Source organism: Urocitellus parryii, chromosome 10 (genome assembly GCF_045843805.1).
Source record: "Urocitellus parryii isolate mUroPar1 chromosome 10, mUroPar1.hap1, whole genome shotgun sequence".
Taxonomy (NCBI): Eukaryota; Metazoa; Chordata; class Mammalia; order Rodentia; family Sciuridae; genus Urocitellus; species Urocitellus parryii.
The window spans coordinates 42,042,612-42,063,265 of NC_135540.1; the positions used below are offsets into that span (position 1 = coordinate 42,042,612).

The window sequence follows — 20,654 nt, forward strand, 5'->3', positions numbered from 1 at the left end:
CCTCTTTATGTTGACCTGCCAAGTTATCTATTGTTTTTTCTTCTTTCTTTCTTTTCTTTCTTTTTTTTTTTTTTTTTTTTGGCTTGGTTAGGTGGTTGATTTTGGTTTGTTTCATTAACTTTCTGATTGCTTTACACATTCTCTCAACTCGGCATGAGCAAAATTCCAAATCTAGATTTGCAAATACGTAGCTCTTCTTAGATGGAGAGGAGAAGGGAAGGCTGGGATGCCTGGTTTCCACATAGGGGATTCTTGTTCACGTTGTACTATCACACAACCATTCTCTAATAATTGCTTTTCAAATCCTATATATTCATTTGTTTCCTCGATTAGGCTGAAAATTGTTTGAGCAAATAAGATACTCATTTTATTCTTCTTATTTTCTCTGTATTCTTTTCATTAGAGACTAATAATCATACAAAAATGCTTATTTATAAGTCAATGTTATATTTGTGTTATGAATGTGTCTGTCAAAATGTTTTGGGAGAATTTTATTATATGTGCTATTGTATATTTGGCAGAAAAAAACTGTTGAATAAAATGAAAAATGATGAGCTTCTTATGAAACTTAAAAAGTCAAGTGTAAAAGAAGAACACATGAAGTGATGATTTTTTTTAAAAAAATTTATTTCAATGAACTTTGTGTAATATAATGTATTATTGGGCAGTCTATGCCATGTACTAATAGTGCTTTACATGTAATGTCTCATTTCCTCTTCACAATATTAATAGTATTATGAAGCAGGAACTATTATTATCTATATCTTATTAACCAAGAATTAATGGAGGTGCTCTTGCTTGAAGAGTTTTAACTGTTGGCCATCTGCAGTTCTATGGTGTCTGTCTGATCCCATCACCTCTTGGTGTTATGGCTGCCCTCAGACCTCTCATGAAGCCCAAGATCATCAACAAGAAGACCAAGAAATTTATCTTGCACCATGCAAAAAGTCAGCATAACTGGTGGAAACCCAGAAGTATTGACAACAGAGTTGGGAAAAGACAGAGACGAGATCTTGATGCCCAGCATTGGTTATGGAAGCAAGAAAGCAAAGCACATGTCTGCCCAGTGGCTTCCATAAGTTCCTGATTGACAGCAGCAAGGAGGTAGAAGTGCTGCTGATGTGCCGCGAATCTTACTTGTACTGAGATTGCTCACGATGTTTCCTTCAAGAACCAGAGAGCCATGGTGGAAAGAGCAACCCAGCTGACCGTTGAAGTCACCAATCCCAAAGAAAGACTGCACAAGGAGGAAAATGAATATGGGCTTATGCTTAAATAAAACCATAAAAACTGAAGACTAAAAGAAGAAATCAGAAAGCACATAGTAACCACTTGTCCACGGTCATCTAGGCACTAAGATATGGAAACAGCTTTCAGATATAGGCAGTTAAACACCTTAGCCCATGTTGAAATGTCCCTACCATGCTCCTGTTTCAATACAGAGGATACCCGAGGGGAGAAAGTGGGACCATTGATTTCAGGCATCATAGTTTTAATAATTAGTTTTGTGTATCAACCCAACTGGGCCATATACTTGGTCAAACATTACTTTTGGAATTTCTGTGAGGGTGTTTTGGATGAGATTAACATTTATGTTGCTGAATTGAGTAGAGCAGTTTGCCTCCTTAATGTGGATGGACCTCACCCAACCAGTTGAAGGCCCAGATAGAGCAAAAAGGCTAACCTTTCCCCTAGTAAGAGAATTCCATTTGCTTGACTGTCTTCAGAGTGAAACATCAGCTCTGCCTGGATCACCAGTCTGCCAGCCTCTGGACTGGAATTACACCATCAGCTTTCCAGGTTCCAAGGCTTCAGAGTCAACCTGGAAGTATACCATCGACACTCCGCATCTCCAGCTTCCCATCTCACTTTGCAGATCTTGAGACTTGCCAGCCTCCATAATCTTGTAAATCAATTCCTTATAATAAATCTCTTTCTGAATGTATACACACACACACACACACACACACACACACACACACACACACATACATATACGTATATGTATATCCAAGTGGCTCTGTTTCTCTGGAGAACCCTGAGTAATACTTCTTCTATGTATGCCATGGAGAACAGAGGTTCTTTCTTGACATCCTTCAATTTTCTCATGAGGAGATTGAGGAGACTGCCACATCATCCCCTTCAAATATAAAGGCACTATTTATATTACATTATTCTATAACTTACCATCCTGAGATAAAGTTCTTAGATGTTTATAAAAAAATTTTCTAGTGATCAACTTAAATACTTAGTATCTCAGCATTTAATGTTCATATCTCAGTTTAGTCATGTGATAAACACTTTAGAAATACAATTTTAATACAGTTCTGTAACCTGTGCAAGTCTACTAAAATGTGGAAATAATTGATGATTTTTAGCTATCAGTTTCACACTATTGTCTTGTCTATTCACTGACAAGATCAAATGGGCCACTGGGAATTTTAGTAATCCTCTGCATTTAGTCCATCTTAGATGACAAAGTTCTCATTTTCACTCTCAACTATATTCTTCCTCTATAATACTTAATCTATTTGTCTGTAATATGATTTTGTATTTAGTCTCAAGTGGGAATACTGCATTCAGTTTTTGCTCCTTAAGCAAGTCTTAACTATTCCCACAAACTTGTGGGTTTGATTGCCACATGAGCTTTTATACTTGATTTTCAACTTGGAAATCTTACACTTGGGAGGTATTCATTCATGTAGTTAATTTATCAAATATATAATCTCACATTGAAATAGCATCTCCAGTTTCATCAACCTGTGATTTAGTTCCTTAAATAGATATTTTAAGAAATTATGTCCTTCTATTGATAAGCAAGTTTTGACATGGAACTTGTTCTTTCATGATTAATGTTGCAAAGTCTAGATTACATAAAAATCTAGTTATTTCCTTTACTTTATGGCCTCTTAAAAAATTGACATTTGGTGCATGAAGACTAGATAAATCTCAGTTTAAAAAAAAAAAGCAACCCTCCTCAGGAATATAAAACAATGTGTTGGGGCTGGGGTTGTGGCTCAGCTGTAGAGCACTCGCCTAGCATGTGCGAGGCCCTGGGTTCGATCCTCAGCACCACATAAAAATAAATAAACAAAATAAAGGTATTGTGTACAACTAATAAATAAATATTTAAAAAATAAAAAAAATGTGTTTCTGGCTTCGTGAAGTTTTTATTCCTCTAATACAGTAAATACTTGTAAACTGGAGCCTCACTACTTCTGATCACTTTCAGCTTTGTCTTTTTAAAAATTAAATCATAGTCTTATATTTTTGAGCATTTAGATTTCCTCCTCTCTAAAACAAACAAACAAAAGTTCAAAGCAAAAGGATTGCTCTAAATCGAAAGAAGAAGTTAAAACAGTTGAAGTCAGTCAATAGAATTGTTTTGTCATTGAAATGTCTGAAAAAATAAAACATAAAAAAATCCTTTTTATATGCCATGAAACAGTACCTTCTCTAAAGTTGGTTGGACTCACCATGGATTCCTGAGTTAAATCTTGTACTCATCTGTCTGAGCTTTCTTATAAAATTATAAACACATATAAGTGATTGAATAATAATTAAATATAGATACCTAGACTAATGAAATATAACTATTACATTTAAAATCTCCTGTTTACTGATTTATTTGATTTATTTGAATTATTCCCCCAATTATTTGGTGTATCTCGATAAATCATAATAGGCTTTTATTCAGCCTTGCTAATTATTGTGTCCAACAAGTGAATCCAAATTTCATGATTTTTTTAATTGTCATTAGTCAATTACTCTAGTATTTTAGTCTATATAGGAGTTATCCAGAATTTGTTTTCAGATCAAGAATATACTCTTTAGCATGCTCTTATTTCCTCTGTCACAGATTTTCAAAGATGTGATTTTTTTTCTTTTAATATTTTTTAGTTGTAGAAGAACACAATACCTTTATTTTATTTGTTTATTTATATTTGATGCTGAGAATCGAACCCAGGGCCTCACATGTATGAGGCAAGGGCTCTACCACTAAGTCACAACCCCAATCCCAAGATGGGATTTCTTTATATTCACTCATGTTCTTTCTCCCTTACTTCTCCCCCTGCCCCCTCCCCTTAAAAAATCCTAAACTTACCCTCCTCTGTAGAGTATATCTTTTTCAAATCAGCATTTTCTTTCTGGTGCAATTTATTTCTTTAATTTGTGTAACTAAGTTATTTTTTTCATTTGCAGGTCCCAAGTAATAGCTAGATGAAGACTTTATAGCAACATTTGATAACATGTATGCATGTATGTGTGTGCTAAGGAGACAGCTATAATTTTTTAAGTTGTTTTTCATGGTTTAGTAGCCAAATAGGGAAGTAATTTAAATAATAATCCTAGTTTATTAACCTAGAATTAGATCCCTTTTCAGGTCACAGAGTAAGGGATCTGATATTAAAGGGCAACTAGCACTTTGTGTTTATTAGGAACAGAATGATATGCTTGGTATTTCTACATTCTTTAAAAAAAATGTAGAAATAGAGACCTCAACACAGCTATGCTTACAGCTCAATTGGAGAAGCTTGATTATAATTTGGAGTTTTCAAACAGTCCTTTGGTCTTTAATCTTAAAACCTGGCCATTTGACAAACAATTTGTAAGAAAAGGGACAGAAAATTTTTCCTCACTCTGATTCTCTGACAAGATTAAGTGGGCCATTGGGAATCAGTAATCCTCTGCATTGAACCACAAGTCAGATCGAAAACCATAAGGCTACAGATACATCTGAACTTTCCTCTTTATTTTAATCTTAATGGTACCTAGGAATTTGTAGGGAAAGAAGGATTTTATTTCCTCATTGTTAATGATTCATGTGAAATTAGCTACTGTAATTTTGTGTAGTAAATATTCTCATAATAGCTTCAGGAAAAAAGGATTCATAAAAAATTTAAAACTACAACTATTCTCCAGGGATAGAGCATCTGCAGTGTAATAGAACACTTCTTAAACTGTCAAGTAGATTGCATCAACAAAACATACAGGAGATGAAATAATATTATTTGCTGCTATTCATTCTTACTGTGTCAGGCACCCAGCAAAGCACTCCATATGGTGTCTTATATAAGCCTTATAACAACCTTGAAGGTAATAATTAATATTCTGATTATAAAATATGAAAACTGTATCTTGCTGCAGTTAGTAGGTGGTTGGTTGATCAGGGATTCAAACCATGGTCTGATTGACTCCCAAGCCCACGTCTATAACTTGCCCTGCACTGCCTTATTATATGAAATGCCCTCAACATCTGTCTCATAATGAAATGTAAATAAAAGCTATAAACCCTTTCAATTTTGAAATATATCTCATTTGTGACCATGGCTGGGAAAGAACTAGGAGTTGCAGGAGGGAAGGACTAAGTACTAAGAAGTATCAGCCCAAGTGCCAGACAAATTCCAATGACAAATCATCATTGTAATAATGGTTTATGGTTTTCTTTTATTGATCACTTTCAAAACAGCAATTTCTGGTAACTAGGCAGCCTCAGCACAAGTGGAAATTCAGCTCTTTCCTTCTCATGGCTTTGCCATCTTTAATATGTGCCTTTTATGGGTGTCCAAATAAATGGAAAAGCATAGTGCATTGGAGAACAGGAGGTTTTTGTGGGCTGGGCCTAGTGGTGATACTTACCTCTTCTGTTTATTTTTGACATAAAAATTGAGTCACATCATTTACCTAACTCCAACGAAGTCTGGAAAATTGTCTAGCTATGTATCATGATCTGGATGTCTCATCAAAATTCGTGTATTGAAATTTAATTGCCAGTTTAATAGTATTAAGAGATAAGGGCTTTGGGAGGTGATTAGATTTTGAGGGTAGAACCCTCATGGATGGAATTAATGACCTTATTAAAACAGATGTGAGGGTGAGGGGGATATTTATATCTTTTGCCCCTTCTGCCATATGAAAACATGCAAGAAGACACAAGACCTCACCAGACACATATCCTCTGGCTCCTTCTCTTGGACATTCCAGTCTCCAGAATTTTGAGAAATAGATTTCTGTTTTTGTTTGTTTGTTTGTTTGTTTTAGAAATTACCTAATCCAAGGCATTTTGTTACAGCAGCAGGAATGGACTAAGATACTATGTGACCTACAAAAAAGATCCAGTTTGGTTCTATGGCTTGGTGTTTATTAGATAAGAATTATAAACTGCAATGTGGCAGTGATAAAGAAAAATTGTTGACTGCTTATGTAGTTAAGCAACTTTTATCTTTAATTTCCTTCCCTTATTGCCACAGTCTGGCTGGGCGAAATAACCGGGGGCAAGGACAAGGAACTTGTGAAGATAGATACAGCGGGAGCCGCTTTATTGCTGAACAGCAAGGGTATATATACTTAACTAATTACACACAGCTTATCTTAATTAACATAAACTAGATACAGCAGTCGACCAATAAGGAATCTTCCTCATCTTAATAATTATACACAGCTTAACTTAATTGACATAATCTAGACACAGCAGTCAGTCATTAAGGAATCGCTATCATCTTAATGGCTCGCTGTCATTACTTCTCAAACCACTCCTCTTGGCAAAGTGCCAGGCACCATCTTGACTTGTCTGTGGCCCTCAACATCTTATTTTTTTCTAATATTCTCCCTTCAGTCTTTAATTTATATATTAAAGCTATTGAGGGAGCCCCACAAAAGTTGTCTCAAAATAACAAAATGCTCAAAGACCATTATATGTATGCATGTTTGTGTATTTGAGTTTTTCAGTTCTCTAAATAGTATAAAGGCCTGTTTTGTATTTTGATTATTACAGGTTATTTTCTTTTCCACATGACTTATAAATATGCCACTGCAAATATATCAAATTATTATTTTATAGTAATGAAAAGGTTAATGAGCCTATGTTTCTGCTATAATAGAGTAACAGGGACCAAATTTGTGTTGCATGTTAAACTGGGCACTATATATGAAATAATGCCTTGGCAGACATGGACAGCACTCCTAGCCCAAGCTATTGTTTGGATCTGAAATGCACCGAAAAGGCTCATGTATTTAAGATTTGGTCTTCATTTTGGAGGTATTAGAAGCAGTGAAAGTTTTAAGAAGTGGGGCCTAGTGGGAGATCTTAGGTTCCTGTGGAGTATACCCTCAAGGAGATTATGGGATGCCAGTCCCCCCACTACACACACCTTTTTGCTTCCTGACTACCATGAGGTGAGTAGGTGCCTCCACCAATATACTCCCAAAGCAACAGGACCTACTGACCTTGGACTGAAACCTTTGAAATTGTAAGCCAAAATACACTTTTCTTCTTTTTAAGTTGTCTCAAGTATGTTGTTACAGCAAGGGAAGCTGACTAACACATTCCTGATAGAAGAAAAACAAGATGAGCTATATAATGATCCCAACTTCATATAGGGAGACATTTTCCAAACTACAGCATAGGAAGGTAAAACCTAAACAGAGCCCAGAGATGTTAATGTATTGAATAGATAGAGATCAGAGTTTCAGGAGGTTAAGGCAGTTAACATTGTAAGATAGGAGTCAACAACACAGAGAAATAGTTCTCTAGAGATCTGCAGAACATTCTTCTGAACTTTTTGGCTGAGTACTGATCTGCATACATATGAGAGGAGCCTACTGAATCATAGCTTAAGAAAGAAAGAACCATCAGAAAAGTACTCTTTCAAACAATTCCTGATTGTTATACAAGGTTAAGAACAGCTTATGTTCCCACCAGCTAAAGTGGAAAAAATCTTTTATTATATAGGCATTTGGCATAATCCTCAGAAAGACATCACCTTAATAGTGGAGATAACAGACCTAGAAAAAGGCTTCTCTGATCATATCCTAACAAAGTTAAAAGCAAGCTTGAAAGGATCAACTAATTTCAAATAATTTAAATGTTTCAAAAAAAATTCTGTACTATTTAAAGGAATACAACCAATGTAACACCTACTTGTGTAAAATTCGTATTGTTTGGTAATCAGACAAAAACTACTGTGGTATGCAAAGAAACAGGAAAATATGGCCCAGAGCCAGGAGAACATTTATTCTGTAGAAACAGACCTAGAAATGACAGAGATGATGGAAGTAGGAGGGCCACTATAAGTATGTTCTAAACACATACTCAGGAAGATAAATGAAAACATGAATAGGATGCAAAGAGAAATGGAAGGAAAAAAATCCAGACAGGATTTCTAGAGATTAGAAATATAATATCTGAAATAAAAGACACTCTGGATATGAGTAACAGCATATTAGATGCTGCAGAAAAGATAATTTGAAGGTCAGCTATAGAAATAACCCAAGATAAAAAACCAGAAAAAATATTTTTAAAAATGAGCAGAGTATCACAACATGAAAGATGGTATCATGTATTATATCATAGATATAAGTAGAGTCCCAGAGATGAGAAGAAGCACAGGAAAACTATTTGTAGGACTTTTTTTTTTTTTTTTTGAGGAGGGGAGTAACCAGGAATTTGAACCCAGAGGCACTTAACCATAGAACCACATACTCAGCTCTTCTTATTGTTTATTTTTTATTTGGAGACAGGGTCTCACTAAGTTGACTAGGATCTTGCTAAGAGATCTTTGATCTTTGCTGAGGCTGGCTTTGAACGTCCGATCCTCCTGCCTCAGCTTTCCAAGCTGCAGGGATTACAGGTGTGCACCACTGTGCCCAGCTACTAATTCCAAATTTTAACAAATATAAATTCATGGACCAAGAACATCAACAAACTCCAAGCAAAAGAAATATAATCAGTCCAAAGCACATCATAAATGCATTGCTGAAAACTACTGATAAAGACAAAAATCTTAAAGGCAGCCTGAGAGGGGGGAAAAATACAGGAATACAAAGGTAAAGATAACAACAGACTTCTTATCAGAAAGTATGCAAGCCAGAGGATATGGAACAATGTCTTCAAAGTACTGAAGGGGAAAAATAAAACCTGACAACCCAGGACTGATACTTGCTGAAAATGTCTTTTAAAAGCCAAGGTGAGATAAAGACATTTTCTGAAATAAAAGCCAAGAAAATCATCTCTGGTAGATCTACCCTACAAAAAAATACTAAAGTTCATTAGGCAAAGAGAAATTGATATTGTATCCACATAAAGAATAGCCCTCCCACAGAAATGATAAAAAATGGGAAATTATAAAAGACATTTTTCTACCATTGTAAAATTCATTGAAAGATAATTGAGGGTGGGAGGTATCTCAGTGGTAGAGCACTTGCCTAGCAGTTTGAAGGCCCATTCCATCCCCAGTACCATGCACACAAAGACAATTGACTGTTTAGAGAAAAATAATAATAATGTATTATGGAGTTTATGATATATGTAGAAGTAATTCACAGGACAAAAATAGCCCCAAGGAAGAGTGAGAATGAAAGAGTACAGTTGTTAGTTTCTTATATTACATGTGAAGTACTATTATGTTACTTGAATTAACACTGATAAATTTTTAAAAGTCTACTGCAGGTCCTTTTAGAGACAGTAAAAAATAGAGAACTAAAGCTAATAAGACAATAGAGGATATAAAACAGAATACTAAAAGTAATAAACTTGAAAGAATAAAGGGAAAGAGAATGGGAAAAAGAGTAGGACACAAATGGAACAAATAGAAGGCAAATAAGATGGTAGATTTAATCTTACTTTATGGTATGAAATGAAACATAGGACAAACAAAAAAACTGTAAGCAAGTTGACATAATCTATAAACAACTCAAATGTGAATGTACAAATTGTGACATATATGATTTATTATTGGTATGTTATTGATAAATGTATATATATATATATATATATATATATATAATGAAATACAGCTATAAGAAACAATCTATTTTATATGCAAAAATATAAATGAATCTCCAAAATTTAATGCTAAGAGAAAAAGAGCCATACTGTGTGTAACACTACATACCGTAGGATTCCATTTATATGTATTTTTAGGAAAGGGAAAACTGTAGCAACAGAAAGATCACTAGTTGCCAGAAGAAAGTTTAAGGGATAATGGGATTGCTCTATACCCTCACTGTGTTGATGGTTACATAGCTGTATACATTTGTCAAGACATTTAATTGTATATCTAAAATTACCTCTCAATAAAGCTGACATTAGAATGAATTAATGATTTGAAAATCACATCTTTAAAAATAGCAAGTTGACATTATAAGTGAGCTAGTCAGCACCCTTGAAATAATACCCCAGTGGGGGGAGAAGAATAACTCATTGGAAGAATGTGAGGGCAAAAGATTAGTAGAGTAAATATGTCACAATGAAACTCATTGTTCTGTATAATTAGGTGCACTAATAACGCACACACACACACACACACACACACACACGCAAAACAAAACAAAACAAAACAAAAAACAGTCCACAGACTAGCTCTATGTTCCAGGAATTCCAGGACTGTGTATTAATAGGGACCCTAATCCCTCTGTATAGGAATCTGTTAAAATGTTCCTGAGAGCTTTGGCTACTCTCTTATCTAAACAGAAAGAGTGACTTCATTCCAGCTCTTTGCTGATTTCATGTGGAAGGCACCAGGCAATATATGGCAAGTAAATACCCAAGTATTTGCTACCAAGCTCCACAGAGCAAACAAACAGGATTCATTTAGCTAATTGAGGCCAAATGGTTTTGGTCTTAAGCAGGCACTGGATTAGGGACAGCTGACAAATGCTTTTGAAATAGATGTGTGTAAACCATTTTAGAGCCTGAGGCAAAGCATATCATGCTACAAGGGGTGCAGTGTAAGGTGGAGCTGGGAAAAGAGCAAACTTTAAACTGAGGAACAAGTTAAAAATCACTGTCAAATGTAAAGGTGGAAGGAGCTGAAGATGCACCTGTCTGTCTGTAAGGCTCCTTAAAGGTTTTGGAGGTTGCATGATTTCAAAATCCCTTTAAGCAGGTAATTGCTATTGTCTTTTTATTTTATTGGCTGATATACAATCACTTGCTTAAATATTTCTTATAACCTTGTTATTGGTATTCTTTAAACATTTAAATAAGAATAATCCATGAACAAAAATTTAAAAAGCAAAACAAAAAAACCTGGACTGGAGCTATAGCTCAGTGATAGAGTACTTGCATGAAGCCCTGGATTATATTCCCAGTTCCAGAAGAATAAAAAAAGAAAAGAAAAAAGAAAGCCTGAATAAGTAGAGAAATGTATTAAAGAGAACTGAAATCAGCACTTCCTGATGCCCATACCTATTCCCCACTGGAATAATGAATAATATTAAAATCTCCTGAATTTGTATGTGTGTTGTCTTCATGTTGTACCAGCTAAGATTTTGAGGTTTCTTATATCTAGTTCTTATACATATTTATATCATTAAGTATCTCTAATTTTCCCTTAAAAACTTTTACTTCTGCTTTTGTTCTGACTGTTATCTGCATCTCAGTAAATGGGACCCTATTAATTCATATGCTTATGGCAAAAATGTCGATGGCATTCCTGATCCCTCTTTTAAGAAAAGTATAAACAAAGTTACACTCCATATTTGAGTCATCAGAAAATACTTTCAGATCAATTCCTCCAAAACCTGTTTCACTGCACTACTTTTTACTGTTTCTACTATCACTGTGCCAGTGACATGTCTCTTTAACTGGTCTGATTCCACTTTTATATGTGAAAGGATGTTCTGCCCCTGCTAAAAACTTTCCAATGATTTTTTTATACTGTAGTGAAATTCAATGACAAATCCTTTGACATCAACTGGTTTTATCTATTTCTCTGGTCTCATATCCAAACTCTCTCACTAGTTTGTTTCACTTCTTGTGTCTCTTTGCTATGTAAAAGCAATTGCATTTACTTCTCTCATGATATTTTTTGTTTGGGTTATATACTGATTTTTAGCAGTTTTTAAAAATAGGTTTTAATTTTTTAAAGTTAAAATGTGCATTCTAAGAAACAAAAAAACACGAGCAAAGAACAAAGTCATCTAGTCATAAGCAGCTTAGATGTGTCCCTCCAGGTCGAGTGTATACATACACAACATCCCATTTTGTGTGACTGAGATCATAGTGAGTATCATGCTTTTCCATACCTCATGAATACTCATCAATTAAAAATCCCAAAGGTATATGAGTTTTCAAGGACTCTTAACCACTGAGTGATATCCCAGGCCCGCCTCCCTTTTTTTTTAAGACAGGGTTTCACTAGGTTGCTTACAGCCTTGCTAAATTGCTGTGGCTGGCTTTGAACCTCTGATCCTCTGCCTCAGCCTCCCGAACCTCTGGGATTAAAGGCATGGGCCATCATGCCCATTGACCCGAGTGTTCTTGATAACCAAGAATTACTATACCAACTCAACCTTTTAGAAAATGTTGTAATCCTTTCCTAGGGACAAAAATTTTACTGATGGTAGAATCAGGCCTCTAGATAAACATGTTGGCACAGTTACAACTAAAATAATGCATTCCATTAATTCACAATTTAAAATAAAGCAAAACAACAGAATATACCAAACATGTTTCCAAGAAGGTTCATTATCAGATGTCTATGACTAAAATATTAGTTCTGCTTTTTATTCTATTTGGAATACTTTTTTTTTTTTCCAGGTAATTGTATGGCTCATTCTGTAGTCAGTTTAAATAGCACCTCCTCAGAAGTCTCTTGTCTTGTAATATCACCCCATCTCCTTACACCATTATTCTCTATCCCCTTACCCTCACTATCAGTCATTATAGGATTTATCACCACTTGAAAACAATGTATGCTCATGTTTTATTGCCTCTGAGTCAGACCACAACATTAATTCCCTTAGGGCATGAACTTCCTTTTTTCATCATGGTTGCATCCCTAAAACAATGCCTGTCATACAGCAGATTTGCAATAAATATTTTTTGAATGAATGAATAGACCTTCAGCATTTTTCACTAATTTTTAAAAAAAATTTTTTAGTGGTAGACAGACACAACACCCTTGTTTTATTTATTTATTTTTATGTGGTGCTGAGGATTGAACCCAGTGCCTTACACATGCTAGGTAAGTGCTCTACCACTGAGCTACAACCCAGCCCCTCGATATCTAGTTTAATGAAGTACTTCCTACATTTAGTTCCCTGTGTTTTTACTAGGCCTATTCTGTTTACTAAGCACCAATAAACTGAAGATATTCATTGTTTTGCTTTCTAAGAGGAGCAAAAAGAGTGCTAACCAAAAAGAACTGAATTAACTCCAGTACTGACTTTAAAAATATTGCCAACGATCTAACACACTAGAATGAGTGATTAATTATGTGTTGAAAACTTTGTCTCATAGTTAGTAATAAAAAAAAACTAAAGAAAACAGTGTTAATATTTGTATACTTCAGAGAATATTTATCTCATCTATTCTTTCTGGATGAACAATATCATTACTGACCATCTCCCAAAGGAAAGTGGGGTCCATCTGTGTTAACCACACATTAGTTTGCTGCAGACAATATCCTGGCTTTCCCAAATCTTCAGGGCTGTAGTGTTCTATATTAAGCTGGACCACTTCAATCCAGCTGGTTCTGGCACACTGCCAAAACTGTGGACATCTTCAAAGGCCTTTTTAAAATTGCAGGGCGGAACTGTGTTCTCTCAGAGTTTATTTGTGTTCTTCTTGATGCAGATGATGACCTTTTCTAACTTCGGACAGCAGTGCTAAAAGATGGTTTCAATCGACTTACCTCTACAGGAACATACCATGGAACTAAGAAAGGTAAACTTGAATCACTTTTTACTTTCCTCAATTTAAGCCAAAGAGATATGAGTTTCAAAACACCCCCAAGGTATCCTGGCCAATGATTTAATCCAGTACTCATCTCCCATCCTTCATTTGACAAGATGATATTTAGTGTTAAGGGAATTTTTTTCCCCCTGTGTTCGTGGTTTCCAAGGAAATACAGACAATTTTGAAAGAACTTAGGAATTTAGTCTAAAATATCTGTAAGATTGGATTAATGACAATATCTTGATTTAGATGTTACTTGCAAGTCTTAAACAGTCAGGAGGTCCTTACTTACCAAGGAAAAGAAAACTCTCAAATATGCTGATTATTTAATCTAGTAATCACATCTTGACCTATAATACATAATAAATATTTTGAAACTCAAGCATATGGAGGGGCTAGGACAACAAAAATGAACAGAACAAATCTGAGTTGCAAACTTCGGCCTCGAGTTGAAATGTTATGAAATATGTCTAAATTGGTATTGGCAATGGTACTAGAGGGAAGCAAAGGTGACACTGTGAGAATCCATGGGGATTTCTCAGAATAGGCTTAAAAGCCAACAAGAAAATACCAAACCATTTCTGGATATTATTGTTATATTTGGAGACTTGACAGTTGATCCATGTCAAATTTCATGTAATAATAAGACTTAGCAAGTTCTGTTGAACTTATTCAGACCTCTTATTTGGTGTGAGGCCAGCTTGGCTGTGTGCGTCTGTCCTTTCTCCTGATGGTGGCCTATGCAGACCTCTTTAACAGGAAAATGTAGTTGGATCTTGCTGAAACAGAAACAAAACCAGGGGCTTCCCCCTGAGATAGGCACACAACAGACACTCCATGAATCCCATTGTCTTTCACTTTATATGTTGTCTTATTTCATCATTTTGAAATGATGCTTGAATTTAAGTTTGGATGCTCCATCATATATGTGGTCTCATACTTGCTAGAAAGGGCTATGAAGTAGAAAAACTTTTAACCCTGCCTATCTCTTATCACACATAGACGGTCCCTGACCATGATGGTTCACTTTGTGGTTTTTCTACTTGAGGATGGTATGAAAGCAAATATCAATTCAATAGACACTGTACTTTGAATTTTAAATGTTGATCCTTTTGCTGGCTAGCAATATTGTAGGATAATCTCCTACAATGCTGGGCAGCAGCAGTGAGTACAGCACCCAGTCAGCTATGCCACCACCAGGGTGAACAATTGGTACCCCACTGTGTTGCTAATCTATTATGTTCAATAGGTTAAGTGGATTAAATGCATTTTCAAATTAAGATATTTTCAACTTATATTGGGTTTCTTGGGATCTAACCCATTGCAAGTCAAGGAGCATCTGCATATAATTTTCATTAAGAATTTATGTATATTGGGCTGGGATTGTGGCTCAGCGGTAGAGCACTCGCTTAGCATGGGCGGGACCCGGGTTCGATTCTCAGCACCACATAAAAATAAAGGCATTGTGCTGTGTCCATCTACAAAAAAGATTCATATTCTCTCTCTCTCTCTCTCTCTCTCTCTCTCTCTCTTTCTCTCTCTCTCTCCTTTAAAGAAAAAAGAACTTATGTATAACTTTCAAAGGGAAGATTACTCTGTGAGTAGTCAAGTGACAGAGTTATGGTGGAAAGATTCCTGGCAATGTTATTTTGAATAACAGTAATAATCCTATACTATGTCCCTCCCCGCACCCCGCCATCACATTTAGCCAAAAACAATAGCTGCTTTCCACTACATACCACTTTGCCTCCTTTTCAATAAGGTTCTACTATTCTACTGTCAAGGGACCTCACAGTTTATAAAGTTCAAGCAGTGGCTGTCACTTGGAATTCTTGGCCAGGCCTCCAAAGGAGAAATCTGTCTGAAGAAAAAAAAATATTTGGTTCAGTTGATCCGTGATTATATTTTTTCCCATTTATCTAAGGATGAATGGGAAAATATTAAAATGGCTTCTCTATGTGAGTAAATAAAGTTTCACTGTATAGTAATTGTATTAAGTAATCACCATAGAACTCTTTTAAAAAATTAAAGGCGGAGTAAATGAAGAGTTTTTAAATTGCTATAAAGTTTTGGTTACACAAGATAAATAAGCTGAAAAGATACAGAATACAGGATGCAGCATATCACACAGTGTTTATAGTTGGACTATACAGTGTGGTATGCACTTAAAATTTTAAGAGAGTAAATCTCACGTGAATTGTTCTTACCATAACAACAAAACACCAAAGGAATTCAAGAAACTTTTGGAAGTGATAAATATGTCTGTTACCCTGATTGTGGTAATAGCTTTATAGGTGTATTCCTGAAGAAAGCAAAAAAAAAATTATCAGTTTAAGTGATGGCTCTACATAACATTTTTAACTAAATAAATACATATTTATTGAATACAAACAATGTGGCAGATCCCCTTAAGACTTGAGGATATAAGAAGAGCAAATCCTTGTCCTTGTGGAGAGTACATTCTTGTCAGAGAATGATTTATCCTGGGTCTCACTCAAAAATGCTTAGTGACTCAACTACCAAAAGAATTTCTATGAATCTCATCAACCAAACTTGCTTTTTAGCAATTTCTGATAATCAGGAGTGAATGTATTTATACATTCACATTAGTGTGCAGATACAGCACAATTTAAGTGATTTAATGACATGATACACTCTATTAGTCTTAGCTTCTTAAAACAGATTCCAGAAACAATTGTGCCAAATGATATGAAAACTGCAGATCTTTGTCCCAAGAGAAAGAATTAAGGACCAAGAATATGAGATAGACCTGTCTATAAAATGGTTATTACCAGGAAAGAAATTTTATTGTTATATGGACCTCTTTATAAAATATTTATGAAAGACTCCTGGATTCTTAACTAATCTCAAAGTAGAAAGAAAAATGTAGAATTTTGACACAAACTATTTTTAAAAATAATGTTGGAGTCTGGGTGCTCAGTGATGTAGCATATGCTTAGCATGCATGAGGCTCTGAATTCAATCCCTAACCCCCAACCCCTGCCTCTCCCAAAAAGAGTCTGCTTCGTGAATACAACAGTCACTAGTATGGCAATATGTAAAAACGTGGATGTGTAATTGATGTGATTCTGTAATCTGTATACGGGGTAAAATGGGAGTTCATAACCCACTTAAATCAAATGTATGAAATATGATATGTCAAGAGCTTTGTAATGTTTTGAACAACCAATTAAAAAAAAAAGAGTCTGCTTCGTGACAGAATATTGACATTCCGGAGTATAAACAGAAATTACAGATATTTGTGCATTTGGATGTATTACTACTAAAAATACATAACGTGCCAACCTGGGCAATGCATGTCTGTAATCCAATTACTATAGAGGCTGAGGCAGGAGAATCACATGTTGAAGGCTAGCCTAGGCAACTTAGTGAGACCCTAACTCAAAATAAAAGTTTAAAAGTGTTGGGGATGTAGTTTAGTAGTAGAGAGCTTGGCCAGCTTGCATGAGTACCTGGATGGGATCCTCAGTAACACACACATACACAAATAACAAATAAATAAGTAAAATATGTAATGCTTTTATTCATTCTTAATTGCCTTCCCTGCTCTCCCTAGCACTTCATTCCATTCTTCTTTCCTGCTTTTCTTTGCACTCTTAGGAAGAACAAACAGCAGAAATATCATTTATTTTCTTGAATCCAGTATAAAGTTAGATACCATTTTATTTTAAAAGATAGGTAACGGGAGATAGAAATGGCTTTGACTTTAATCCATAGACATAAAGTTCAACATGCCACAGTTAGAATCAACTCAGAAGACTCCAATACTGAACAATTATTAAGGAAAGTGGTGGTTTCCCCTTCCATAAAAAGAAGAAAGATTACTCCGTGAAAGTATAAATAGTATAATATTTTCCTTGCATTTAAAAAGTTCCTATATTAGCTAAACTCCAGCCACTAGCCAGGTAACCTTGGACAGATTACTTAATCTTTCTAAATTTTAGCATTCATTTGTGAATAAAAATTGTGGCTACTTCATAGGATTGTTATGAGAATACATATGTAAAACACTTAGCCTTGTGTACTGAATGTGGTATACAAAGAAATGGTCATTATTTTTCTTAAGCCAGGTATGCAGAAATGTACATTTGCTTATTAAATATTTAATGAATACTTACTATGTGCTTGTCACTTGCTAAGTGCTAAGGATATGTTAAATAACAAGACAAATTCTTCCCTCATGGTGTTTATAGTCTAGAAGGCAAGAGTGACAGTAGACATTAATTACTGAAATTACTATATAATTAGTATCATAACTGGGGCTATGAAGGAAAAGTACAGGCGCTATAAAAGGATAAACATGGTGTATTGAGGTGAATAATTTTCTCTGAAGAGTCAGAGAAGACCGCCACCAAAAATTTACCTTTAAACTAAAATCTAAAGTCAAGAAGACAGATAGATAGAGGGTGGTACTGATGGAATATAGTGAAATAATTCAAATGTGAAAATAAAACCACACAAAATATCTCATTTTAGCTGAAGATGGTTTTATTATATAAAAAAAAATGATATGCAGAAACTTTCTGAGTGCACTTAAAGTTTGAAACAATTATTGTAGGATATTACCAGGTTGTTAGGATCAATATAAAAATTAAGAAAATTTTATTTAGTGGAATCCATTAAAAGGGATTAAATTGTTACAAATTCAGATATCATGCTTAAAGAGTTAGAATTCTAAAAAATTATCCTTACCAAATTTCAGGGTTCTATGGCATACTTATGTGAAAATGGATAAGGTTTTATTTGCTTTGGAGAGTTTTTTATTTGTTTGTATTTTTAGGCATCGTTGTGAAATGGAAAGAACACTGAACCTGACGTCAGGAAGCCTGGGATCTATTTCTGACGGCTGATCATTTGCTGGGGAGATCCATACCAAGGCACTTTGTAAAAGGGGATAGTGCTTACTTGAGTAGCAGAAGCTTAATTGAGGACCACAGTTAGCTCAGGAGATGACGGCATGCATTGAGGCCAGAAGGATCCTCAGACACTAGACATTACTCTTCTTTCACCTGAACATCTCTTTGCTTTTCTTTTTTGGCTTAATGACTTTTTTATTTTTTTGTCTTATCAAGATTTAAAGGAAAGAAAGAGAAAGAAAAGACAAGTTTTTGGTGAGAATAATGGAACCAATAATTAATTGGAGCTAAAGTTAACTTTAGAGAAAAAGGAGATGATGGGAACTGAATATTTGGCACTCAAGTTACATGAGAGCCTTTTATCTTCTGAGCAGTGCTTGGGATTCTCCTGCCAATAACAACCATACCCTATGAAAGCCAACCAAACTTTCGCATTTTCTTAAAATTTAATTTCCTCTGTCTTGCTCTTCTTCCTAAGCAACTGTCTTCTCTTATCCTGATCTTATTTTTAGTTTCTGGTCCCTTCTTACTTTTCCTTGTCTTTTTTTCTTTTTTCTTTTCTTTTCTTTTCTTTTTTCTTTTTTTTTTTTTTTGCTATTCTCCCTGCCATTCTATTTTCCTCTCTTGATTTCTTCATCCCACAAGAACACAATCGTTAATTGAAACCTTTAGTAAACAACCGAAGCTCATGTGTGTCATAATAAAAAACCTCAACTATTATAATCAATTGTTATAACAATGTAGTAGAATGGCAAATTTGTCAATAAAAAAACATTCAAAAGTCATTTCTTATGTCATCTAGTACTATTTGCAAGATTTCTAGTTGTAAGAAAGCAGTATCCTACCACTGACATGTTGGTATTTATAATTTTCTTAAGGGAAAAAGTATGAAGAATGATAAGCCTTGTATCTATGTTCAATAAAATAGGCCACTCTGAGATAAATATACTGTTGGTTTAGGTTATATTGTCACTTTGTAGGTGGATATTTCAAAGAAATTACTTGTCAATCCACAATGGTTACAAATATAAAGAAAAGACACATATAGGTAAACAAGTCTGAAGGATAAAGAAGATTGCTTAAGATTTTGTAGAATTAGCAAGGGAATTTTTTTAAACTCCAAAACTAAAAAGTGAATTAATCTTGGCAAAATTACTTACATCTAACGTTATATCTGCATATAAGATAAACAAATGTCATTATATCAGAGATGTTACTATACATAAGCACTACAGCAAGAACATTTCTCAGCATCCTCACTATTTTTGTCACTACCTTGTCCAGCGACCTTGGAATAGACTGGCAGAAGAGGAAATGAAACAAAATGTGTTGGCAACTAATGGGATGTAGTGAAGTGCTCTCCAGTATTAATCTTTGGGTTGGAATTGATTCTTTAATTGTAATTGATTCTTAAAGAATTTGTGTTCATAGATAGTGACAGAATTTGGAACTAGCTATCCCAAAATATGGTGCTTTGGTCTTTAAGGAAACTTCAGAAGCAGGAAGATCTCTCTGACCATCTCCCACCCTTCCCCCACTGAAACAGGCCATGAAAGAATTCCCTGGCCTTCCTACCAAGCAAGTTATAAGGTCATCCTTCTGTAACACCAGAGGAAAGGAATGATCTTTTCTCTGGAGGCACTGAGACATCCCCTTCCCCTCCACCAAAAAAAGAAAAACAACTCTTGCTAAATTTCTCCCCTCTTATTATCATTAGCTTGTACTCCTTCTGTGCAGTCTACACCTATCCACTTCATTATCAAATTTAGCATAAAAATACACAGGTCTCCCTGTTTCTTGGCTCTTTATTTCTAAAGGCTATATCAGATAAAACTTATCTGTTTGTATGTTTTCTTCTTGGTAAGCTATCTTTTGTTGTGGGTGCCTCAGCCCTGACCCTAGCAATGGAGATGTTACTAGTACACAAACACATAAACAGCAAGAAAGTTTCTCAACATCCCCACCATTTTGTCACTGAATGGTCTACCTTGGAATAGACTGAGGAGGCAATGAATCAAAATGTGCTGGCAACTAATAGGGTATAGACAAGAAATCTTGTCTTTTATGAATTGGCTATGGTTAGGTTGGGAAAGAAA

At 35.0% G+C, this 20,654-nt stretch overlaps 1 pseudogene; it reads left to right on the top strand.

Moving 5' to 3' along the window:
- The first annotated feature begins 868 nt into the window (after positions 1-868).
- LOC113195803 (large ribosomal subunit protein eL32 pseudogene) lies at positions 869-1,279 on the top strand (annotated as a pseudogene).
- The last annotated feature ends 19,375 nt before the right edge of the window (positions 1,280-20,654 follow it).